The sequence below is a fragment of the Corythoichthys intestinalis genome, chromosome 16, assembly GCF_030265065.1.
Source record: "Corythoichthys intestinalis isolate RoL2023-P3 chromosome 16, ASM3026506v1, whole genome shotgun sequence".
NCBI lineage: Eukaryota > Metazoa > Chordata > Actinopteri > Syngnathiformes > Syngnathidae > Corythoichthys > Corythoichthys intestinalis.
In genome coordinates this window covers 44,425,248-44,452,510 of record NC_080410.1, presented here as the reverse complement: position 1 = coordinate 44,452,510, position 27,263 = coordinate 44,425,248, and the positions used below count along the sequence as shown (strand labels likewise).

The 27,263-nt window shown below is 37.6% G+C and overlaps 2 protein-coding genes across 3 annotated transcripts in view; one reads left to right on the top strand and one right to left on the bottom strand.

The window, feature by feature from the left end:
- Window positions 1-27,263, top strand: part of tfap4 (transcription factor AP-4 (activating enhancer binding protein 4)) — a 93,455-nt gene that overhangs the window by 798 nt on the left and 65,394 nt on the right. The gene's annotated exons all lie outside the window — the stretch shown is intronic.
- glis2b (GLIS family zinc finger 2b) overlaps window positions 1-27,263 on the bottom strand; it is a 99,227-nt gene that overhangs the window by 26,399 nt on the left and 45,565 nt on the right. The window contains exon 2 of one of the 2 annotated variants that reach the window (XM_057860778.1): window positions 13,319-13,400. The exons of the other annotated variant lie outside the window; for it this stretch is intronic. The gene's annotated coding sequence lies outside the window, so the exon portion shown is untranslated. The remainder of the gene's footprint in view (window positions 1-13,318; window positions 13,401-27,263) is intronic. 2 annotated transcript variants of the gene reach the window in all.

Sequence of the window (27,263 nt, the reverse complement as noted above, 5' to 3'; positions counted from 1 at the left end):
CAAAGAAAACTGGATGTAGTACTAATGGCAGTCTGGGCACCGCGTAAGGTATCCCATTCATATAGTACTGATGTTTTTTCTCAGTTTTAACCTTTGCGTTCTTACCTCATCTTTCACCTTAAAAATAAATAAATAAAAAAATGAAATGTTGGCTTTGTTCCGAGGGGACGCTAAACACAGTTACGCATATTTTGATTTATTTTGATTTATTTATTTTTTGAATCCATTTTATCAAAGTTTTCACCAGTGTTCACCTGGCTGTTGAGTTTGGTGAGTTTTGAAGCATTCTGAGGGGGTCAAAGTCGGGCTCAACGCGTCGGCGGGACAAAGAATGACTGCTAGGGGGCGCGACATAGTGTATTTGGAATTTGTCTTGACCTGCCTGCCGATTTTGGTGCATTTTGAAGCATTATTGTCTTTGCCAGTGACTGTAGCTGTAGCTTTGTTGCTTAGCAGGCAGGCATAGAACTCTGTTTTATTGTTTTTTGTTGTTGTTTTTTTTTTTTTTTTTTTTAAATAAGATCTTAAGTTTTTTGAGTGAAAGTGATTTTTTTTGTCTAGTCACATCTGAGATTCAGTTGTTGGCTATTTTCAACAATATACATCTAAAAGACTAAAGTCTAAAAATGGTTAAATATTTGGTGAAATATCTTGTTTTCTGATGTATATTTATTAGTGCTGCAACGATTAATCGATTAACTTAAGTATTCGAATAGAAAAAACATTTTGTTCCTTCGAGTATTCGTTTAATTAAAGTGGCGTTGTTTAATTTGAAAGTGTTTACATTTAGTTTTATTGATTAGGGTGGATACACTGCCCTCTGGTCTGCCTCATTTCACATGGCTGATTCCAAACTGATCCCTGTTAAGACCAACGTAAGCTAAGTTTTTGTTTGGGCTAATGTTTTTGAATGCATTCGTAATTTAGTTTATTGGTATATTTATCCTTTTTTTTTTGTAATATGTGTCTGAACCATTTGTTGGGAGCATTGTTTAAAAAAAATAAAATAAAAAATGTTGGCATTTTATAGCATTTAAGCTAGCGGACTTTTGCTATGTAAGTTAGCCAATTGTTCTTTTGTAGATCCTCATTTATTTATTTTTTCATTCCGTTTGAGGCTCAGCTCAGGTATTTTAATTTTTCATATTCCTTATCCGATTACTCGATTCTTCAAACGAACTAGTTAATCGATTAATCGACTACTAAAATAATCGATAGCCGCAGCCCTAATATTTATAACTACTCTTTAACTAAAAAAATGTTTTATCCAATTACTCGATCAATCAGTGAAATTTTCAGTGAATACTCGATTACTAAAATATTCAAAAGCTGCAGCCCTAAATTCGATAATTGTTGTATTGCCATTAGAGCTGAAACGAGTACTCGAGTAACTCGAGTTTAAAAACTGATCCGAGTAATTTTATTCACCTCGAGTAATCGTTTATTTTGACAGCTGTAAGCATCACGTTTTGCTCGGACTACTTTTAATGCGGGACAACGCGCTGTCACGTGCGGAGAGGAAGAAGGGGGAAAAAAAACTTACTGCAGCCGACAGCCGCCACAAACGACGCCGACGTTGCTAAATACTAGCCCGCACGATGCTACGTTGGTAACAGGTAGCGTCTGATGTGTCTCATAGAGATCCCATGTATGTTGAGCTAGATGCGAAATGACAGACTCGGCCGCATCTGAGCAGCGTTAGTAAACAGCCACAATCTTAAAGCAGTAGAGCGCTAAGTGCTAATAAAGAGCACTAAGCGCTAATAAATAAGATTAACATTGCTGTCGCTACTAGCTCACGTAACGTTAGCCCTGCGGAGGGCTAGGTTTCAATTAATTATGACCACTGTCGATGCGTGGCTAACGTGTCTTACATACAGGCTTTAACATAACATAGCATTGTGGAGTGATGAGGGTGTAAAAAAAAACTTAATCATGCTAACTATCAATTTTAGCTCAGTAGTCATTGCTGGATAAAACACCAAGTAATACAGCCTGTATCATACATTTATTTTAAAAACTGCAAAAACTCAAAATCCTATCAGGACTTAAGGCTCAAACACACTAGAAACGTCAACGATCCCGCCGCGATAACGCACCAGTGACGCTCAGCGTCAATTTCCATAGGACGCGTTTCACGAGCAGCGCGTCTGTGGAGCGGCTTGATCGGTTCACGCGAGGATTGCAAGATCGCGCGAGAATAGCGGGTATTTAAAGGTAATAAAACAACAACACTTTGCCTTTCAGACCCCGCGTATTGGCCAGCTTTCTTTTTGAAAGAAAGACAAAAAAAAGAAGTCATGTGCTAAAGCAAAAAGCAATCCCAATGACAAAGATTTTAACTTTTTTTTTTCTTATGAACATTTTTCTAAGCTTTATTGATGTTTTTTCTCGGGTTAAAGCACCACGCAGGAATTAATTTAATTGTGTAGCAGGATTTGTGTATTATTCGTATTAATTGCAGGTGTTTTAGCTCATTTCAGTTTATTTTATTCATATAGTAAGTTACGATTGCATATTATTTTGAAAATCGACCGGATCCACTGTATTTTTACACGAGTGACTTCCGGCCTGCCCAATCCTACCTAGTAGTATTGACGCAGGGAGGCCGCGTCTCGCGTCAAAAAACAAACTCTGCTGTTCTTTTCGCGTGCGTCGCGTTTAGCGCTTCTGGGACGCGTCTAACACGCGGACGCACTGCGACTGGTGTGGATTGGCTGATTGACTTTAACGGCCGCCTTTCAAAGCATAATCGCGGCGAGATCGTTGACGCGACGTTCACGTTGCTGGTGTGTTTGAGCCTTTACAGTTTAGACTAACTTAAAACTTAACTAGAACTTAAAAATGGCTTGACACAAAGAGAAATTCAATTGAAACACGTGGGAAAAAATCCTAACTTTTAAGTGATGTGTGTTATCAAGCGTAACGGCATTTTTAGGTAAGATGTATATATATATATATATATATATTTTTTTTTTTTTTTTTTTTTTAAATAAGATCTAAAAAATTTTAGTGAAAGCAGTGAATTAGTCTTTTTTTTATTCTAGTTACATCTGAGATGCAATTGTTCGCTGTTTTCAACAATATACATCGAAAATAAAGACATTGATTGACTGAAAATGGTTCAAGATCAGATGAAATGTCTTGTTTTCTCATGTATATTTATAATTGCTCTTCACCTAAAAATATATTTGTTTTATCCGATTACTCGATAACTAAAATATTCGATAGCTGCAGCCCTAATTGCCATAATGTGAGATCATTGTCATCGTGAGCCTATCGCAAATCGTATCGTGAGGTACCCAGAAGTTCCCACCCCTTCTCTACATCACGCCAAATGTGCATCTTGTGTATAGTGAAGCACACGCAGTCATTGATGAAACATTAATTTCAACAAATTCCCCTTCCTCCCCCCTGGTCTTCTCTCATACACGCGGCAACACACTGGTGAATGGGTGGCTTTGAGAGCCACTGGCTGGGGGCCACATGAGAAAGGCCATGTGTCTGGGAGGTACGGAGCACGGGGGTCGCCAGGTTCGCCGGCCCAATGGGGGACGGCCAGCTCGCTCGTACACACACAAACACTGCGGGGCAGGCTTGAGATAAAAAGTAATGTTTGAGATAAAAAGTAATGTTGAACCCAATACAAGTGCAAGATAGCAACCAGGTAACAAAGAAGGAAGAAAATGCTGCTCAACCTTGACCACACTGTAACTGCCTTGGCAGGTTGAGCCCGCTGGCTTCACATTGCAGCTAAAGAGGCTGAAAATCACCTGTCATCCACTAAATGAGTAAGCCCCTTACCTTAGGGCGCAGACCAGGGATCAGCTTAACCTTTTTCCAAACAAATCCCACTCTCATCCTCTGTGGGGGACAAACAAACCTGACCTCCCTCCTTTTAAACGCTGTCGCAACACCTTCTGCCATCGCAAAAACTGACAGAACTTAATTATGTTAAGCCTAAGACAATTAGTTGCTGGCGCCATTAGACGAGTAATTCGGCAAGTTTCGTAATGTCGAGTCAAATTGACTGCTATTGACAGTGCTAAAGGTCCAATCCGTGCTGCCAACCCTCCTGGTCTACATGGATTGCACGCATAGCGCAGTCAATGTGCTGAAAGACATACGCAGCCAGTCTTCAGAGTTCAAATGTATTGGATGTCTATTGTTCTCAATGACTTCCCAGATAGCAGATCGACATTGAATAAACGTTGATTTTCCGTCAAAATCATCAGTATGGATGACATTGAAATTTTCGACGTCAAGTGACGTTGAAACAACGTTGTTCTCTGTAGGGCTGCAGCTATTGATTATTTTAGTAGTCGATTAATCGATTAACTACTTCGAATAATCGAGTAATCGGATAAGGAACATTAAAAAAAAACTTGACCTGCGCCTCAAACAGTATAAACAAATAAATAAATGAGGATATATGAACAACAAAAGAACAATTGGCAAACTTGCATAACAAAAGTCAGCTAGCTTAAATGCTATAAAATGCCAACTGTTTTTTGTTGTTTTTTTTAACAATGCTCTTAAGAAATAGTGCAAACACATATTCCCACAAAAAAAAAAAAAAAAAAAAAACTTTAAACTAAATTACAAATGTATTAAAAAATAAAAACATTAGCTCAAAAAAAAAAAAAAAAAACTCTGCTTATGTTGGTCTTAACAGGTAGCGGCTGGGGAAGTTAGGCAGACTAGAGGGCAGCATATCTACGCAAATTGATAAAATTAAATGCAAACACTTTCAAAACAAACCATGTCAATGCCACTTTAATTAAACTAGGGCTGCAGCTATCGAATATTTTAGTAATCGAGTAATCGACTGAAAATTCTATCGATTAATCGAGTAATCGGATAAAACAAATATATTTTTAGGTGAAGAGCAATTATAAATATACATGAGAAAACAAGACATTTCATCTAATTTTGAACCATTTTCAGTCAATCAATGTCTTTATTTTCGATGTATATTGTTGAAAACAGCCAACAATTGCATCTCAGATGTAACTAGAATTAAAAAAAAAAAAAAAAAAAGACTAATTCACTGCTTTCACTCAAAAAACTTTAGATCTTATTACAAAATATATATATATATATTAGGGCTGTCAAAATTATCGCGTTAACGGGCGTTAATTAATTTTTTAAATTAATCACGTTAAAATATTTGACGCAATTAACGCACCCGCTGGCATATTGCCTCAAATTACAATGAGGCCGTTTATGGACATTAAGAGTGAAGAGAATGCCACCGGCCGCTTGGGGGCAGCGCCGTTCCATACTCATGTTATGTCTTCTAAACGTGGGAGAATTAGTAGTTGTGAGACGTTTATGCTGTATTCACAATGCAATGCAAATTGCTATTTGTGCTCCACGCATATTTCGGTAAGTTTTCTTTCTTTTAGTGGCAATTATGTGTCTCTTGTTTTATTTTGGGTAAGATATATACAGGTACAGTGGGGAGAACAAGTATTTGATACACTGCCAATGGGTTTTGGCAGTGTATCAAATACTTGTTCTCCCCACTGTAAATGTTATACAGTAAAGGCGAGTGGATACAGGCGTTCTTTGGACCGCGCCGTTTATTGGCATAAGCTTCTCCTTCACAACAAACATAAGTATCGTTTAGTGAAAGCACAACAAAAATAATATTCCTATCTCTCAAAAAAAAAAATAATGTTCTCAAAAAGAAAAGCACTTCAGTCTATAGTAATGAGGCCCTACTCTGACACACAGTTAAACAACAATGCTAAATAAACTGGCATTCATATCAATTTAGCTATGCAAAATACACGTAAAACTTTTCACTCTATTTTTATTATTGTTATTTTTATTCTTCTTATTATTATATTAACTCTACTTTTGATTGAAAATTTTTACAAATTTTATTAAAACGAAAACATGAAGAGGGGTTTTAATATAAAATTACTATAACTTGTAACCATAACATTTATCTTTTAAGAATTACAAGTCTTTCTATCCGTGGATCACTTTAACAGAAATAATGTTAATAATGCCATTTGTGGATTTATTGTTACAATAAACAAATACAGTACTGATGTACAGTATGTTGTAATGTATATATCCTTCGTGTGTCTTATCTTTCCATTCCAACAATAATTTACATAAAAATATGGCATATTTTAGAGATGGTTTGAATTGCAATTAATTGCGATTAATTATGATTCATTTTTAAGCTGTAATTAACTCGATTAAAAAATTTTAATCGTTTGACAGCCCTAATATATATCTTACCTAAAAATGCCGTTACGCTTGATAACACACATCACTTAAAAGTTTGGATTTTTTCCCACGTCTTTCAATTGAATTTCTCTTTGTGTCAAGCCATTTTTAAGTTTTAGTTAAGTTTTAAGTTAGTCTAAACTGTAAGTCCTGATAGGATTTTGAGTTTTTGCAGTGTTCAAAATAAATGTATGATACAGGCTGTATTGGAGCACATTAGCACCAGTGCTACTTGGTGTTTTATCCAGCAATGACTACTGAGCTAAAATTGATAGTTAGCATGATTAAGTTTTTATTTTACACCCTCATCACTCCACAATGCTATGTTATGTTAAAGCCTGTATGTAAGACACGTTAGCCAAGCATCGACAGTGGTCATAATTAATAGAAACCTAGCCCTCCGCAGGGCTAACGTTACTTCAGAACAGTAACGTTATTCTTATTTATTAGCGCTTAGCGCTCTTTATTAGCGCTTAGCGCTCTACTGCTTTAAGATGGCGGCTGTTTACTAAAGCTGCCCAGATGCGGCCGAGTCTGTCATTTAGCATCTAGTTCAACATACATGTGATCTCTATGAGACGCATGAGACGCCACCTGTACCAACGTAGCATCGTGCGGGCTAGTATTTAGCAACGTCGGCGTCGTTTGTGGCGGCTGTCGGCTGCAGTAAGTTTTTTTTTTCCCCCTTCTTCCCCTCCGCACGTGACAGCGCGTTGTCCCGCATTAAAAGTAGTCCGAGCAAAACGTGATGCTTAGAGCTGTCAAAATAAACGATTACTCGAGGTGAATAAAATTACTCGGATCAGTTTTTAAACTCGAGTTACTCGAGTTGCTCGAGTACTCGTTTCAGCTCTAAATTAAACGAATACTCGAAGCAGCAAAATTTAGTTTGAATATTTTTTTTCTAATCAAATACTCGAGTTAATCGATTAATCGTTGCAGCACTAGTTCTAAGGTATGTCAGGCGATGTTTGGATTAACATTGTTTTATAGTAGATGAACTAATGTTGAAAAATAGTTGATTTATGATTGACCGGGAAATATGATTGAAAAGTCATTGAATTATGGATGAGCGGGCGTTTTGGTCAAAAACATAACATTGATTCAGCGTTGTTCCAATATTATTAATAATCAAAATGACGTTTCGGTTTTGAAAGGATTTCAACCTTGAAATAACATTAATTGAGGGTGCAAAAGTGATGTTGATTCAACGATATAAGATCGACAGCGGAATGTTGAGCCAACATCTTTTCAGCATCGGTCTGCTATCTAGGTTAGCAAAGCAATGACTTCAAACAACACTAAGTAACTTGTCAACCTTGATAAAATATTTTCATAACATTTGTGATGATATGTCATCTAACAACTAGTTGAATGACACCTCTTTTATATCTTGAGGGGGTCTGTAGCGCTTTCACCGGACCTAATCAACTTTTGAGGAGGGTGGCAGGAACCCTACCTCACAAATGCGCCGACTGTTTTACGGCATACGTCACTTCCCCGTTCATTATAAAGACGGAAGTCCACGCTTGATGGCAGAGCAACAAAAGAGACAAAAAGTTTTGTCCGAGGAGGGGGAAAAAAAGGCTACCAGGATACTCCAGAATTAACTTTGGCGTGGCTTTCACTCGCAGCACTGAGAAGTTGGTTGCTAACTGTCATATGCTTAGCCACAAGTGGATTCATTACCTTATTATTCATCCTTCACTCAGCCACTGGAAACTGGAGACTTAACTGTATAGCAGGGGTGCCGAAGTCCGGTCCTCGAGAGCCTCAATCCAGCTTGTTTTCTATGTCTCCCTCCTTTAATACATCTGAATCAAATGATCAGATCATCAGCAAGCTCTGCAGGAGCCCTCATCACGATCCTGATTATTTGATTAAGGTGTGTTGGAGGAGGGAGATATGGAAAACAAGCTGGATAGGCGCTCTCGAGGACCAGACTTGGGCACCCGTGCTGTATAGTCTACAACTGTACTGTTTTTAATAAGAGTTCTGAGTAGAGAATATCAAAAGAATTTCTCAGGACACAAATCAGACAAAAGTCCTGTTCATTCAAATGCTGATTGACATTTTTTTTTCCTGTGGGCAAAGAGCTGATATAAATTGTATCAATGTCTTTTATTTTCTAAACAGAATCAAATGAGGAGGAGACAGACTGTAATGAATCAGCTTTCCTCGTCAAATAGTTATTGATATATACAATCCAAATCCAATTTCAAAGCACACTCTCTTGTATGACAATTTACAGTTTGAATGGGAGCTTGTGTTGAAAGCTGTAATGATTGGGTTATCTGTGTGGTTTCTTAATCAAAAGAAATTAGACAACTTCACTATCTTCACTATCTCAGAACACAAAAGACACTTAAGAACCTGATTAGCATAATCGCTAAATAGCTTAGCGCTCCGTGCTAAATCATAACATCTCATCAACAAAGCGTACAAACGATACAATTGGCTTCATTTACTCACATCTGACGGAGGCACACTGGATCTAACAACACAAAAGACAATCTAACTCTCGACACTTCGTAATATTATTGATTCAGCAACCCAAACTGAGTGTAGCAGTGAACTCTCTTTTGCTCTAATCACTGCAGCGTCCACGCAGCCTCTCATTACACACAAACAAGGACCCAAACGGCACTACTCATTGCTGCCCACAAAAATCGATTATAAAATTCGTAGGCAACTAATTTATTCATCGATTTTAATCGATTAGTTGTTGCAGCCATATATACAGTACTATATGTGTGTATATGTATAGCATGTGTGTAACATTTAAAAAATAAAATAAAATAAAATAATTGAAGTATAATGTTAAGAAATTACATTTTAAATGATTTCCATTATTATCAATGATAATTTGATGTGCCTTGCAAAATTCAGGTGAACTCGATTGTATCGGTCAACATTGCTGTTGAATAAATAAAAGTAAAATTCCGATGTTCCCAGACTTTGTGGACACCTTGTATATATGTGTGACCAGTATATGTATAGTATGTGTGTATTTTTACCGTAATTTTCGGACTATATGGCGCACTTGACTATAAGCCGCCACCCACCAAATTTGATACAAAAACGGCATTGCTTCATAGCTAAGTTGCACCGGACTCTAACCTGGTGGGACTCTATGGGACATTTAAACCAAAATATATCAACCAGTAACACTTTGACAGCGGCCTCATAAGACCAAATGAACCACCACAAAGCGTTGAACAAATTGGCTGCAAAGCTTCAGTGCTTCAAGATTCATTTGGCCATCACTGCTCTCTTGGAGGAGACAGTCAACCTCTGCTGCCACTTGCTGTAAACACTGTTGTCGTCCAACATGCCTCCCAGCATGCATTGCAGGGATACAGATGTAGATAACAAAATTCATGTTCTGTGCTAATTTCTTCAGTTGCTGTTGTAGTTGTTTCACTAATTGCTAGTTATGGTATTTGGTTACACTTTATTCGATAGTGGTGCCATAAGACTGTCATAAGACCATTACAATTATGACACGACACTGTGATAAGCATTAATTAATACTTATGACAGATGTCATAAAAAGTCATCCGGCAAATTATCTCACTTTTGAATGGATGTAAAAGATCCGAGCTGGACATAAATGGAGTTAGTGACAAAATTTGCCAGATGACACTTAATGACATACTGTATGTCATAAGTAGAGATGATGCCGATCGATCGGGTCCGATCACGTCATTTTCAAAGTATTGGAATCGGCAAAAAAAATATCGGACATGCCTTTTTAAAAAAAAAATATATATATATATATATATAAATGGCTCTATATATATATATATATATATATTTTTTTTTTTTTTTTGGTTAAATTAAATCGTTTTCTAATTGTATTTGTTACAGGCATAATACGTTACACTCAAGAGTCTTTAGTTTAGGCTTAAGGTAGGGTTATCAAATTTATCCCGTTAACAGCGGTAATTAAAAAAAAAAATTTATCGCGTTAAAATTTTTAACGCAATTAACGCATGCGCTGCACGAACCACTCACGCATTGTCGCGTTCAATCTGTAACGGCGCCGTTTTACCTATATAGAGAGCTAAAAGGCAGCGTAAAATGAGTAGAGTGAATTCTGGCAGCTTTTGGAGCCTTTTTTTAATTGGCTAAAGCCTTACAATCCCACTCCCTACGATTAGAAATATCGTGGGAAGCAATGTGGGGATGAAAGGTAATAATTGATCTTTTTCTTAACACCCTATGTTATTTCCCAACGCAGAGAAGATATATCAATTGGTAGCACGATGCACAGTCATGGTTCCACTTTCAATCATGCATTTGGGCAGAACAGTTAAATGGCTACAGTATCATTTACTGAAAGCTCAACAAATACACTAGATGGCAATATTTAGTCACAATATACAAAGTCACAAGTCTTTCTATCAGTGGATCCCTCTCTCAGAAAGAATGTTAATAATGTAAATGCCATCTTGAGGATTTATTGTCATCATAAACAAATACAGTACTTATGTACTGTATGTTGAATGTATATATTCCTCCGAGTTTTATCATTTTTTTCATAATGCATTGCCAAAATATATGATCAGGAAAGATTATCGGGAATGATTGGAATTGAATCGGGAGCAAAAAAAAAGCAATCGGATCGGGAAATATCGGGATCGGCAGATACTCAAACTAAAACGATCGGATCGGGAGCAAAAAAACATGATCGGAACAACCCTAGTCATAAGCATTCATTAATGCCTATGACTGTGTCATGTCATAATTATGACGGTCTTATGACGCCGCTGTCAAATAAAGTGTTACCTATTAACCCAAAAACATTGACAAATAAGCAGTACTGGACTATAAGCCAGAGGATTCAAAATGAGGGGGAAAAAGTAGCGGTTTATAGTCCGAAAATTAGTGTTTATATATATATATATATATATATATATATAGTGTTGTATATATGATGAATAATGATGATAAATATATGTGATTATTAGGACCACAGTTGTGTACCATAATGTGATACATGTATGTTGACCAAAAATAGTCATTTACCCTTTAAAGGGTTAAACATATATGCTTTACAGCACTTTTGACCGCAATCAAGCATCTTGAGGGGCATTAAATGGCTGTTTTTAATGTTACACTTGTAGTGACTCAGCAACCACCGCCGGACATTTGGACTGGTTGGGAAGTGACTCACAGTATTTGGATCTCATTTGGTTCTGACCAGGGGAGGAATAAAAAAAATGAGGCAGGAAAGAGGAAGAGAGAAAGATGGACTGCCGGCCAGTGTGCTCAAGTCTAGTTGTCGGGTGGCTGTGAAGTTTTGGGAAGGGGTGTCGGCCGTCACCCTCCCCACCGCCCCCCGTTTCCCCCCCAGCGGACTTCCGTGCTCGGCTGTGGGGTCGACGGTCTCTCTGAAAGGCGGCATTGTCCCTTCTGCGGGGCCCTGGCGCTATGAGGCAGAGTAAACACAGCATGTAGCAACGCGAAGGAGGACAGGGGATATGGCCGGTGGTGGGGGGCCCAAAGTGAGGATGCGCTCGGGCCTGGAGGAGGTGGAGGCAGGCTTTGTGTGTCCTGCGTCACCCTGCATTAGCAGAGGGCCCGAGTGTATTTCGGCTTTGAGAAAGCAGTCTCTCCAGGAATCGCAATGTCGCGGTTGCAACAATTCCTGCAACCTTTTTGCATTGGAACCTTCCAGGAGTCCCACCAATCACGGTAGTCCTAACATGGTGGGCGGCAGTCCAGTCTCTTTCCCCACAAGGGCAATTGATCTAGGGATCTTTGAAGAATTGCCAGTGTGGAAGAGTTCACAATATCTTGGCCAGGAATATTGCAAAATGGCACTACCTGGCTATTGAAAAGGTATTTTCTCATCCATAGACTTTACTATCAGTTGACTGGACACAGGGCTCGGGACTGATCCGTAGGGGGCCTATTTTCAAAAACTTCAAATTCAAATATTTTCAAAACCACAGCCGTTAGCAACATAAAACTAAAACAGGCACTTCCCTTAGGCATATATGAGTCACCATGAGCAGCGACATCAAAAAATTCAAATTCGTTCCCTAATAAAATCCCGATTATTTTTTTCATATAAGTATAACAAAACTTAAAATGGCAATAAAATTCTCAGATTTTACGGTAAATACACAAAAATAACCAAATGCAGAGATAATTACCTAGATTTTCAGGATCAATAGCAATATTTAACATATACGTTTTTGCCCGAAATAGTGACTTTAATTTTTCTTATTTAGCGCAATTTTTGCAAGCTAGCTTTTCAACAGCTAATAAATCACTCAATTTTTACATTAGAAACTTGAGGAAAGCATGCAGAATCATCTTAGTTTTACTTAACAAAAGCAATTTTTGCATTTTTCTGTATACAATCGCAACTTATTTTGGTTGAATTCCGATATCACTATTGCCTCAGCATGTCTTGTCAGGCTATCTGGCCCTCGTCATTTTTAGATTGAAATGTTACATAAAATAAAACACGTAAAAGCAGATTCAAAAAAAAAAAAAAAAAAAATTCTGTATGGACGCAGAAATGTCTAAATTACCAGTGTTTTTCCAAAAAACAGGCAGTTGGCCGAAAATGACCTGATTATTTGAATGTTAAGTTACGCTGTTGTGTATGGATATAAAATCCAACATGGCGGCCATCACAAAACAAAGAATTTTAAATTGAAAATATTTGTAAATAAATGCGTAACTATCATAATTACTATAGATATGAACGTAAAACAGTCTAGACTCTTGGTTTAAAGCACAAAACGAGCAGTTATCGTTCATTTTACGTAAATATTTCAAGGTGAATTAACGCTATTGTGTAATCCAATGTGGCGGTCGTCACAAAACAAAGGGGCTGTTAAAGTAGAAAATTCTTGTAAATAAATAAGTGAATTGCGAAATTTCGATAGAGATGAACGCAAAACATTCTAAATTCTTAGTTGAAAGCAAAAAACCGGCAGTTATTGTTCATTTTATGTAAATATTTCAAGCCAAAGTTACACTAATTTTTTCCATTTATTTTTTTTTTCATGTTTCAAAGTGCATGCATGGTGCTATTTTATATAGTAATTACCTTGAATCCTCGACCAAATCACTCTTGAGACACTCCTGCCTGCCTGTATGCAGTAAATCTTTTGTCCTGTTTCCACCTAAATCTGGCGTTAGAACACAGCAAGTTTATCACAATGAAAGCCACCTCAATGCTCTGCCAGGGTCGGCCTCTCACGGGAAGGCGTGGCGCAATGTCTGTCAGAGCTGTCTCGTCAACTGATAGTCTCTTCTTAGCCAATTTAGTATGCAGGACTTAATAAGTTTGACTAGATTAATACTCAGAAAGGCAGCCAGCCAAACTAGACGATGTGGTCTCTCTCTCTTGCAGTGAAATCTCTCTTGTTGATGAAATTCGACCAAACTTAAGCCCTTCAATCTAACAAAAACGTATTACCGTAACTTCTGTACGAATGGAAATTGGCAAGATTAACTTTTAATTAGGGCTGTCAAACGATGAAAATTTTTAATCGAGTCAATTACAGCTTAAAAATTAATTAATCGTAATTAATCGCAATTCAAATCATCTATTAAATATGTCATATTTTTCTGTAAATTATTGTTGGAATGGACAGATAAGACACAAGATGGATACATACATTCAACATACGGTATATAAGGACTGTATTTGTTTCTTATAACAAGATGGCATTAACATTATTAACATTCTGTTAAAGCGATCATTGAATAGAAAGACTTGTAGTTCTTAAAAGATAAATGTTAGTACAAGTTATAGAAATTTTATATTACAACCCCTCTTAATGTTTTCGTTTCAATAAAATTTGTAAAATTTTCAATAAAAAAATGCACTAGTAGCCCACCATTGTTGATGTCAATAATTACTAGAGCTGGGAATCTTTGGGCACCTAACGATTCGATTACGATTACGATTCAGATGGTCCGATTCGATTCTAAAACGATTATTGATGCACCCCCCCCCCCCCTTTTTTTTTTTTTCTTTTTTTTAAAATATTTTGTACATTTGTTCCAAAATTGTTCAAAAATACTCTCAGGCTAAACCAAACTACTATTTCAGTATCAAGTTAACATATAGCAGTAAACAAATATACAAAAATAACAGTAAATAAAAAACTCCAGTCCCCATTCTGTATCAGCAGCTTTAAACTACATTCAATTAATTTAATGTTGTGAATCAACCGTTAAAGTTGTTAAAATTGCTCCCGTTAATCCATAATTTCCCTTTTGTCAACTTTCGACATGTGAAAGTTTTAAAACTATTTTAAAGATAGATTCAAGTCAATATTTTACCGATTTAGGAGGATTTTAGATAAAAAGTTAATTAGGTTTGCTTGGAAGGTTCGCTACAACAGCCTTGCAGAGAAGTGTACTGCTTTAAGATGGCGGCCGTTTACTACGTCTGCATCTAGCTTTTTGTAGATGTGCTGCAAACGCTACCGCTACCGTAGTGCATCTAGTCTTATATAAATGATATCTACCGTAACATTATGTGGATAACGTACTTTTGTAGCAGCTTCAGGTATGTTGTTGTGTTTTTTTATCTCGTGGCATGAGTTGAGCTAGAGCCGTGAGTTGAGCATTGGCATTACCCGAGGGGCCGGGTAAAGAGAAGCATGATGTTTAGCTACTCTCGCTCCGTTGCTCATTGACCGCGCGGCGCGCTGAGTGTGTTGTACTTCCGCTTTACTTGGCATATTTCAATAATCGGAATTTGGATGTTTGTGAATCGTTCTCGAATCTTCCACGGCCGAATCGCGAATAATCTAAGAATCGGAAATTTTGCACACCTCTAATAATTACTTACACAATGCTCATGGGTGCTGAAGCCTATAAAATCAGTCGCACCATAGCGCCAGCAGAGGGCGGCAAAACTCCATAAAACACAATTAACAAGTGGACATTTCACTGTACTGTCATTTAAATCTTTCTGAGCGGGGCATGTGCGTTAATTGCGTCAAATATTTTAACGTGATTAATTTAAAAAATTAATTACGGCCCGTTAACGCGATAATTTTGACAGCCCTACTTTTAATCAAACATTCTTTGCAACAATCATAGACAATTCTATGAGACACAATTAGGGCTGCAGCTATCGATTATTTTAGTAGTCGAATCGATGAACTATTAAGTTCTAATAATCGAGTAATTGGATAAGGAAAAGAAAAACTTACCTGAAAAAAAATTTGTACATCTAAGTACAATAAAAGAAAAATTGGCTAACTAACATCGCAAAAGTCAGCTAGCTTAACTCATCTGCGTCCAAAAACGTATAAATACGTTCTATTTTTAATTGTTTCAGTGTCCCAAAGACATATTTATATGTATTTTACGTTTTTTTTTGTTTTTTTTTTCTCAAAAGAGACATCTCTGGGTTCTGATTCAACTTAGCTCCAAAGCACAAGGCTGAAAATCCATTTTAAAGCAATAAAACTGGCCACTGAAGGGCAGTAGCGCATTTGGTAAGACCCCCAACCCGATTCAACTAGTGCAGCGAACGATGCCGTTGAGTCCGTGCTGCTTGCCGAGCAGAGCCCGCGCCGCGGTGCTCGCCGCTCGCGTCCCCCGCACCCTCCAGTGTCCCGCACGGAACCAAACCAGTTCCCCCCCAGGAACACAAGTTCCCCAGGCGAACGAGGCAGTGGTCACAACAAAAGAAAGACTCAAAAAAATCCATCTTCATGAGACAGGCGGCGATGAGGGAAAAGTTTACCCAGGCTGTCGCGGCCAGAAAAGCGTCATCTTTCAGTTAGTTATGTGTAAATAAATTGTTACTTTGCTATCAAAAGCTGAATTTGTCTTGTTGTTTATCTTATTTTGTAAAAGGAAAACATTATTCAGATGTTTGGGATGTAACTAAAGGTAAAAATAGCTGTGTATAAGTCAAAGTTATGTTTGAAATGTATGCTTTCACAAAAAGCTCAATTTCTCAGTTTTTTCATCAGAAATTGGAAAATTGCTCAAACTAAGCTATTTTCTAATGCTGATTTTTACAGAATGAAAAAAGATATGAACTAACTTTTTTTTCCTGCTGAAAGAAGAGAGTCTAATCTTTTGGTGCGTTCCATGTTTATATAGCAATAAAACAGAATTGGTTGAAATGGTTCAAACACATATTCGCACAAAAAACGGCTAAATATGCCTAATAAACTAAATTATGAAAGCATTTAAAAAAAAAAAAAAATCTCAAACAAAAACTTTGCTTATGTTGGTATGGGGAGCATGGAACAGGGAGCAGCTTGATTCAGCCATGTGAAATGAGTTATGTCATATTCAGTGTTGCCACTAGAAGGCAGTGTATTCACCCAAATTAAAAGAACTAAATGCAAACTTTCAAAACGAACCATTACAACGGCACTTTGATTAAGCGAATATTTGAACCAGCAAAGTTTTATTGGAATTTTTTTATAATCGAATTACTCGAGTTAATCGATTAATCGTTGCAGCAATAAACACAATTTCCTGTTTTCGATCACATTTGCATTTTTTTTTATCACGAACAGCTCACTCAAGAACAGTCCCTGACAAAAGTCTTGTCACTTATCCATTTTGTAGAAACAATTGCTAATAACCTGACTTTTAATTCTTCAATTGGTTTCAGAAATGGCTCATACTAAAGCTAAGATCCTCCCAAATCATGTTGAATGTACAAAAATATATTTGTTTCACTGAAAAAAGATTTAGCATTTAATGAAGACATAAAGGTGAAATTTTGGCAAGACAAAAGTTTTGTCGCCTACAGAAAGTAGTGTGAAAATTGAACAAAAAATGTACTTCAAATACAAAAATATATGTTACATAACGTATGCGAATTAAGTTGTGGTGCTGTGACATCCAAATTTAATATTTTGTATGACTTCCATGGGCTTGAAGGACTGCATCCATGCGGTTTGGCAAGGATTCATACATTTTATTGTTGAAGTCATCAGGAATATCAAAGAAAGCAATCTTGCATGCCTCCAAGAGTTCATCAACATTCTTGGGTTTCGTCTTCCATGCTTCCTCTTCCATCCTACCCCAGACATACTCAATGAGGTTCATGTCTGGTGACTGGGCTGGCCAGTCCTGGAGGATCTTGATCTTCTTATGCTTGAGGAGCTTTGAGGTAGAGATTGAAGTATGCGATGGAGCACCATCCTGCTGCAGAATTTGTCCCTTTTCATGGTTAGGAATGTAAGAGGCAGCTCAGATTTGGTGATAATTCCGACTATTTATGTTGCCTTCCACCCTGTAGATCTCTCAGGATGCACACAATTAAAAAACAGTGTGGCATTTGCCAAGGCCCACAGCTTGTCAAAAGGAAGGATGCTGGAAAAGTGGCAAAAGGTGGATTTTTCAGATGAATCCTTTGAATTACACCACAGTCGCCGCAAATATTCCAGGAGAACTACCGGAGCCCGCATGGATCCGAGATTCACTCAGAAAACAGTGAAATTTGGTGATGGCAAAATCATGGTCTAGGGCACAGGTGTCCAACCAATTCCACAAAGGGCCAAGTGGGTGCTGGATTTTGTTCCAACCGATACCGCGCAAACACTTTAACCAATGAATTTTCTGTTGAAAATTTGACCTTTATGTCTTCATTAAATGATACATCTTTTTTCAGTGAAGCAAATATATTTTTGTACATTCAACATCATTTGGGAGGGTCTTAGCTTTCACATGAGTCATTTCTGAAACCAATTGAATAATTAAAAGGTTATTAGCAATTGTTCCTACAAATTGGAGAAGCGACAAGACTTTTGCCAGGGACTGTAGGCCGCACACCATCCCGATCGCCAGAAGGACTGGCAAAGGTGTGAGAGAGGTGTGCGATTAAGGTAGCTCAAGGTCGGTGGTCTCGTGGACTTTCGTGCTCCTGCGAGGCTAAGCTCGCATGGATCACATCTTGACCCCGATCCCAACCAGTGATCTTTAGCTTGACGAGATCTACACGCAATAGGATCATGTTTCTGATCTGATGATGCACGAAGCCGCCGCAGGCTTCATCCGAAACAACCCTCAGGTGTGAGATTTGCCTTTGTGTGGCCCCCACTGAGCCGGGCTGAAACCTAATCTTCCCTCCTGCTGTGACCACGGGAGGTAGTCTAAAGGGGGTAAACCCAAGACTTTCATTCTCATGCACAAGGGCGTCATGGCGGTAGCATCTTGAGCAGAAGAAAGTCCACGAAAGATAGAGTAACATTTCTTTTTTATGTCAAAATTTCTGGACACATCCTCAGTCGTGTACAATCGTAATCTGGCTTAACCCGATTAATTGTTCCATAAGTCCACTACGAATATATTACACATAGATCAAATTGGGCGGCTGTGGTGCAGTTTGTAGCTGGAGTTGTCCTGGGAGCGAAGAGACAGCGGTGCTACGACTACCCAGAGATCAACCATTTAGATTTAATAAATCGAAAATAAAACAACTGGAGACAAAACGGCGGACGAGACTTCGGCATCCTTTAAGGGAACCATGGATAAAAAGACATGTGGGTCTTGAAAGATAAATGTTAGTACGAGTAATAATAATTTCATATTAAAAACCTTAGTTTTCGTTTTAATTTTGTAAATTTTAAATTAAAAAAATAAACTAATAGCTCGCCATTGTTGTTGACGTTGGAGGGCCACGCTGCCGTACTTCACAGTCACTATGTATGGTAGTGATTTAAATTAGGGCTGTCAAACGATTAGAATTTTTAATCAAGTTAATCACAGCTTAAAAATTAATCGTAATTGATCGCAATTCAAACCATCTATAAAATATGCCATGTTTTTCTGTAAATTATTGTTGGAATGGAAAGATAAGACACAAGACGGATATATACATTCAACATACTGTACATAAGTAATGTATTTGTTTATAAATCAACAAGATGGCATTAACATTAACATCCTGTTAAAGCGATCCATGGATAAAAAGACTTGTAGTTCTTAAAAGATGAATGTGAGTACAAGTTATAGATATTTTATATTAAAACCCCTCTTAATGTTTTTGTTTTAATAAAATTTGTAAAATTTTCAATCAAAAAATAAACTAGTAGCTCGCCATTGTTGATGTCAATAATTACACAATTCTCATGGTGCTGAAACCCATAAAATCAGTCGCACCAAAGCGCCAGCAGAGGGAGACAAAAAACACAAGTAACAAGTGGCCATGACACTGCTGTCATTTTAATGTTTGAACGGGACATGTGCGTTAATTGCGTCAAATATTTTAACGTGATTCATTTAAAAAATTAATTACCGCCTGTTAACGCGATAATTTTAACAGACCTAATTTAAATACACCACAAGGTGTCAATGGCGAGTTTTACATTAATAAGACATCAAGCCAATGAGTGCGTTTTGTCCCTCGACTGACGTCATAGTTCCTTTTTTTTTTTTTTTTTTTTTAGACTGGGTTTGCGATTCACGTTCAGTTGAGTGTTGTCTTCACAAGACTCCTGAAAATGGCTCTCAGCATCATAGTTTGTATATTGTGACTAAATATTGCCATCCAGCGTATTTGTTGAGCTAAAGGAGTTGCTAAAATGTTTATAGTTTGACCAAAGTCTGAGTAAGTTTTATGTGTATTTTGCGCATCTATTTTGATTGTGAATGCCAGTTGTCTTTGCATTGTTGTGTTAACTGTGTGAGAATAGGGCCTCAGTAATACAGATTGAAGCACTTTTCTTCTTAGTGACAAATTTTGTAGAATTTTCACTATATGATACTTATGTGTGTTGTGAAAAAGTTGCCGAAGCTTATGCCAATAAACTGCGCGGTCCGAGCTACGAATCTGAATGCCTGTGTCCACCCTTTTCTCCCTCCCACTGTGGATTAAAGAAACTACAGCGTCAGTAAAGGAGAAAAAACACACTCATTGGCTTGATTGCTATCGTCATTGACACATTGTGGCGTATTTAAATCACTACCTTACATTATTAAAGAGTGACACGTTTATTTTTTTATTTTTTTTTAAGAGTGACGGGTGGAATTCTTGCAGCGTCACCACCCTGCGGCGTTAACAACAATGGCGACCTACTAGGCAAGGCAATTCAAAGTGCTTTACATCACATGAAGATCATAAAAATCACATTTAAATCAATACAACGTAAAAACCAAGACAATCAAAATAGGAAATAAAATTATACATAAAAATCGCCATTTAATCACAAATAGAATAAAAATAAATAAATAAAAATAAAAACTACTACTATAATAATAGAACTCAGCAATGGAGATAAGCACAAGAGGAATAGAAAGCAAGTATAGACAGTTATGGATATGCAGTGCTAAACAAAAGCATTTTTAGCCCTGATTTAAAGGAGCTAAAAGTTTGACCGTACTTCAGATGTTCAGGTAACTTGATCCAGAGGTGAGGAGCATAATAACTAAATGCTGCCTCACCCTGCTTGGCTCTTGTTCTTGGAACACGCAGGAGACCAGTTCCAGATGACCTTAGGGGTCTAGATGTCTCATAGGAATCTAACAAATCAAGCATGTATTTTTGGTCCAAGGCCATTAAGTGTTTTGTAGACAAGCAGTAGTATTTTATAGTCTATCCTTTGACTCACTGGAAGCCAGTGTAGCGACCTCAAAACCGGTGTAATGTGGTCCAGCTTCCTTGTATTAGTGAGGACTCTGGGTGCAGCATTCTGTACTAGCTGCAGCTTCCTGACTGATTTTTTTTTATCAAGACCCGTAAATATACCGTTGCAATAGTCCAATCTGCTGAAAATGAATGCATGCATATGTTTTTCCATGTCTTGTTGAGCCAGAAGCCCCTTAATTCTGGCTATATTTTTTAGGTGGTAATAAGCAGATTTAGTGACAGACTTCAGATGGAAATCAAATTTTAGGTCTGAGTCAATAATTAGGCCAAGGTTTCTGACTTGATTTGTAGCTGTAAGTGACATTGTGCTAAGGTGCCTGCTTATCTTTGACCTTTGCTTTTTTGTCTTAAAAATGATCACTTCTGTCTTCTCCACATTTTACTGGAGAAAATTCTGGCACATCCATTCATTGATTTGATGAATGCATTTACTCAGGGAGACTAAGGGACTATAATCATGTGGGGACAGAGAAATGTACAGTTGTGTGTCGTCTGAATAGGTGTGATAGGAGATGTCATACTGTTCCATAATCTGAGCTCAGGGAAGCATATAGATGTTAACACAAAGAAATCCCTATCATGTAAATAGGATGTGAACCACTGAAGAATAGTGTCAGTAAGCCCTACCCACTGTTCCAATCTGCTGAGTAGTATGTTGTGATCAACCGTGTCGAATGCGGCGCTGAGATCCAATAGTAGCAGAACAGATGATTTGCCTGCATCGGTATTCCGACGAATATCATTTAGGACTTTGATAAGCACGGTCTCGGTGCTGTGTTGTGGCCGAATCCCAGACTGAAATGAGTTTTTAAAAAATTGTTTTGCATCATAAGTCTGGATCTGTTCGAACACAACCCTTTCGATAATTTTCCCCAGGATTGTCAGATTTGATATTGGCCTCTAATTACTAATGGTTGAGGCATCCAGATTATTTTTTTTAGGAGAGGTTTTATGACTGCAGTTTTTAAAGTCTGTGGAAACTCTCCTGTTTGGAGAGAAGTATTTATAATCTGAAGTATGTCTGGGGCTATGCAATGAAAAAGTTGTGAAAAAGTTTGAAGGAAAGATGTCAAGGCATCATGTTGTGGGCTTTACTAGTTAAAATAATTTTACAAATTGTATAAAAACGAAAACATCAAGAGGGGTTTCAATATCAAATTATAATAATTTGTACTAACATTTATCTTTTAAGAACTACAAGACTTTCTATCCGTGGATCCCTTTAAGTCTAAATCACGCATGTCGGGTAAATCGTAACCCGGGAACTACCTGTATTACCATTGGGTGTTTCAGCCCTTGAAGTGCCCACTAGGGTTGAGAAAACACTGCACGCGGAGTTTGAAAACACAAATCATTCCCAGTGACAAGTTCACACAAGAACCACAGTCTGCCCAAGTCCCCCACCCACCTGATAGATGAGCGCTACACACAGCTGAGAGCTTTTCAGACAGGAAACCTCACTTTCCACTCCTCCTCTTGGGCCTCTTTTTACCTTTTTATTCTTGTCATTGTTTCGTTTCTCATTTCCTTTTTTTCCAGCCTGCTTCTCTTTTTACACAGGCTGCAGCTATCGATTAGTTCGAATAATCGAGAAAACGGATGAAACATTTAATGAGTGGCAGAACACATTTTAAGATGTGTAAAACAAACAACTGTTTATTAAATGCGAATACAAAATCAAATTCCTGAGTGTTTCTTCAAACTACACAGAGTTGAACTCATTTCACAAAAGCAATAAATGCATTTAAAACTAAAAAACCTGAAGTTGGCATCAACAGGATAGAAAATAAATGAGGATCTAAGTAAAACAAAACAATTGGCTAACTTTCTTGGCAAAATTCAGCTAGCTTAAATACTATAAAATGCTAAGGTTTTTTTTTTTTTTTTTTTTTTTTTTAATCTTATAAAAAAACAAATCGTTCAAACACATAGTCCCTCAAAAAAAATCTAAATATACTTCTAAATACAATAAAATACATATAAGCCTAACCTAAGCAATACTTTAGCTAAGCCTCAAACGGAACAAACAAACAGCGAAAGAACAATTGGCTAACAAGCATAGCAGAGGTCCATGAGCTTAAATGCTATAAAATGCTCGTGTTTTTTTATTTATTGTTTGTTTTTTGTCAATGCTCTTAACAAATCTTTCAAACACATTCCGACAAAAAAATCGAAATATACTTCCAAACTAAATTACGAATACATAAACATATTGGCGCAGACAAAAACACAACTTATGTTGGATTCACTGTTGTCGCCAAAGGGTAGTGTATCCACCCAAATCAATAAAACTAAATGCAAACACTTTCAAAACAAACCACTACAGCGCCACTCTAATTACCGTAATTTTCAGACGATAAGCCCCTACTTTTTCCCCTCATTTTAAATCCTGCGGTTTATAATCTAATGCGGCTTATTTGTTGATTCATTTGGCTTAATATGTAACACTTTACTTGACAGCGGTGTCATAAGACCATCATAATTATGACATGACACTATCACGGGCATTAATGAATGCTTATGACAGATGTCATTAAGTGTCATCTGGCAAATTATGTCAGTAACTCCATTTATGTCCAGCTCTGATCTTTTACATCCATTCAAAAGTGAGATAATTTGCCAAATAACACTAAATGACATCTGTTATAAGCATTCTTTAATGCTCATGAGTGTCATGTCATAACTATGATTGTCTAACGACAGTCATATGGCGTCACTGTCAAATAAAGTGTTACCAAATACCATAACTAGCAATTAATGAAACAACCAGAACAGTAACTGAAGAAATAATTAGCACAAAACATGAATTTTGATTGTTATTTACATCTGTAGCGTTGTGATGCATGCTAGGACGTAGGGGTGTAACGGTACACAAAAATTTCGGTTCGGTACATACCTCGGTTTTGAGGTCCCGGTTCGGTTCATTTTCGGTACAGTAAAAAAACAAAATGCAAAATATAAATGTGCTAGTTGTTTATTACACACCTTTGTGCTTTCAACAATAGGAACATTCGCCTATACAAAGCTAGAATTCTGCTCAAAAAGTAGCGGGTATTTAAAGATAATCCAACAACAATTTGCCTTTCAGACCCCGCATATTGGTCAGCTTTCTTTCTGAAAGAAAGCGGAAAAAAGAAGTCCTGGGCTAAAGAGAGAAGCAATCCCAATGGCAAAGATTTTAACATGTATTTTACAAATGAAATGCCTCAATGAATCTTTTTTTTTTCTTATGAACGGTTTTCAAAAGCTTTATTGGTGGATTTTCTCAAGTTAAAGCGCCACACAGAAATTAATTTAATTGTGTAAGCAGGATCTGTATTATTATTACAGGTGTTTTAGCTCATTTCAATTTATTTTATTTAAATGGGCTATTATTTATTATGTGTTTATATTTTACAAATGTGATGTAGTATTCATTTATATTGTATATTTTATGTTGTATAACTTTAGTTCCTATGTGAATATTAGTTCCTACTTGTTTTGTTGTGGTAGGAGGGTTTTGTATTTAACACGGGGCCGTGTTGGTTATTATGATAGCAGAGAAGACAGCAGTAAATCAACAAAGACAAGTCAACTGTGCCATGGTCTACCACTCAAGAGATCTGATGGACTCAAAAAGTGGGTTATGATTGCATATTAGCTTGAAAATCGACCGGATCCCACCGTATTTTTACACGAGTGACTTCCGGTCTGCCCGATCCTAGCTACCGGTAGTAGTATTGACGCAGGAGGGTCGCTTCTCGCGTCAAATAATAAACTCTACCGTTCTTTTCGCGTGCGTCGTGTTGAGCCGCTTCTGGGACGCGTCTAACACGCGGCCGCACTGCGACTGTTGTGCATTGGCCGATTGACTTAAACGCCCGCGTTTTACTGCGTTCTCGCGGCAGCCACGTTGTCACGCCGTTGACGTTTCTGGGTTATACTGTCCATCTGTGTTGGTCCTCATTGTAGTAGAGAAGACAGAGTGAATATAATCTACACCAGGGGTTCCCAACCTATTCCACTAAGGCACACTGTGGGTGCAGGATTTTATTCTTACCAAACAAGATGACAACACTTTTTCCCCAATCTGGTGTTTTACAAGTGCAATCAGTTGATTGCAGTCAGGTGTGGCTTGTTTTAGCAGAAGCCTCATTGGTTCAACTGTCTCTGCTGGATTGGCTGGAACAAAAACCAGGACCCACAGTGTGCCTTGAGGACTGGGTTGAAAACCCCTGATCTACACAAAGAAACTGTAACCCGATCGACTCACAGCCTCGAAAAGTAAGGGTTACATTACGTCAGAAACTCGTTCGGTACGCCACCTTTCCGAACCGAGCACCACGTACCAAAACGGTTCAATACAAATACATGTACCGTTACACCCTTACTAGGAGGCATGTTGGACAACAACAGTGTTGACAGCAGTTGGCAGCAGAGGTTGATGGTCTCCCTTAAGGGAGCAGTGATTGCCAAATGAAGCTTCTTGAAGCAATGAAGCTTTGAGGCCTATTAGTTCAAAGCCTCGTGGTGGTTCATTTGGTCTTAAGACATTCGTATGATCCGCTGGCAAAGTGTTACCGGTTATCTTTTGGTGTAAATATCCCATAATACAGTGAGGACAGCTGTGGCCTATAGTCCAATGCGACTTATCTATGAACAAATGTCGTTTTGGTGTCAAATTTGATGGGTGGCGGCTTATCGTCAGGTGTGCCATTGTTTTTCGAAATTTCCAGGTTCGCGGTGAATCAGTAACAGGCACACTTTTGCAAAATAGACAATGTTTATTGATTAGAAAATGCAGAATAAATGAGATTTATTGATTACAATTAGGGTTGTTCCGATCATGTTTTTTTGCTCCCGATCGTTTTAGTTTGAGTATCTGCCGATCCCGATATTTCTCGATCCGATTGCTGTTTTTTGCTCCCGATTCAATTCCAATCATTCCCGATAATTTTTCCCGATCATATACATTTTGGCAATGCATTAAGAAAAAATGAATAAAACTCGGACGAATATATACATTCAACATACAGTACATAAGGACTGTATTTGTTTATTATGACAATAAATCCTCAAGATGGTATTTACATTATTAACATTCTTTCTGTGAGAGGGATCCACGGATAGAAAGACTTGTAATTCTTAAAGGATAAATGTGACTTTGTAAATTGTGACTAAATATTGCCACCTAGTGTGTTTGTTGAGCTTTCAGTAAATGATACTGTAGCCATTTAACTGTTTGCCCAAATGCATGATGGGAAGTGCAACCATGACTGCGCGTAGTGGTACCAATTGATATATCTTCTCTTCATTCTTCCCCACATTGCTTCCCATGATATTTCTAATCGTTGGGAGAGGGATTGTAAGGCTTTAGCCAATTAAAAAAAGGCTCCAAAGGCTGCCAAAATTCACTCTACTCATTTTACGCTGCCTTTTAGCTCTATATATAGGTAAAATGGCGCCATTACAGATTGAATGCGACAATGCGTGAGTGGGTCGTGCAGCACATGCGTTAATTGCGTTAAATATTTTAACGTGATAATTTTTTTTTTTTTTTTAAATTAATTACCGCCGTTAGCCGGATAAATTTGATAACCCTACCTTAAGCCTAAACTAAAGACTCTGGATGAGTGTAACATATTATGTCTGTAACGTTAAATACAATTAGAAAACGATTCAATTAAAAAATATATATTTATTAACAAAAGGCATGTCCAATATTTTTTTTGCCGATTCCGATACTTTGAAAATGACGTGATCGGACCCGATCGATCGGTAGCGCGGGGATTCTGGGATTGACAAACTCAAATCTGGTGTCATCATTACCCTTGTTTTTGATGGTTGTTGTTTGCTCTTGTGGGATTATAATCAATAAATCTCATTTATTCTGCATTTTCTAATCAATAAACATTGTTGAGCAAAAGTGTGCCTGTTACTGATTCACCGCGAACCTGGAAATTTAGAAAAACTGCCTTTATTGTGCGAAAATTACGGTAAACAAGAATTAGCTAAATTTGATTCGAATCTTTTTTTCTAATCGAATTACTCAAGTTAATTGATTAATCGTTGCAGCACTATCTAGTTTATCTGCTACATAATACAGAATTTAATATATACTTCCAGTGCAAAGTGAGAGAAAAAAATATTATGTAATTCAGTGTTCAGAAAGCCAAAAGGTTATTAAGGACAATCCAGTTGTTGCGGGCAGAAATGCAACACGTTTGAGTCTTCTGTTCCGAAAGAGAAATGCGTCATTAACAAATTAGAGCGTGCAGAAAGAAGTGAAGACGGGAAACAAAAAAGAGAGCGCGACCAAGTAACAGGAAGCTAGCGATGGCCTCCCGCCAGGGCGGTCAGAAACTGAGGAATTCCAGAGAGGGAGGGCGGGATGGATGGATAGACTGGCTGGATGGTGCCAGGAGGGAGGGTG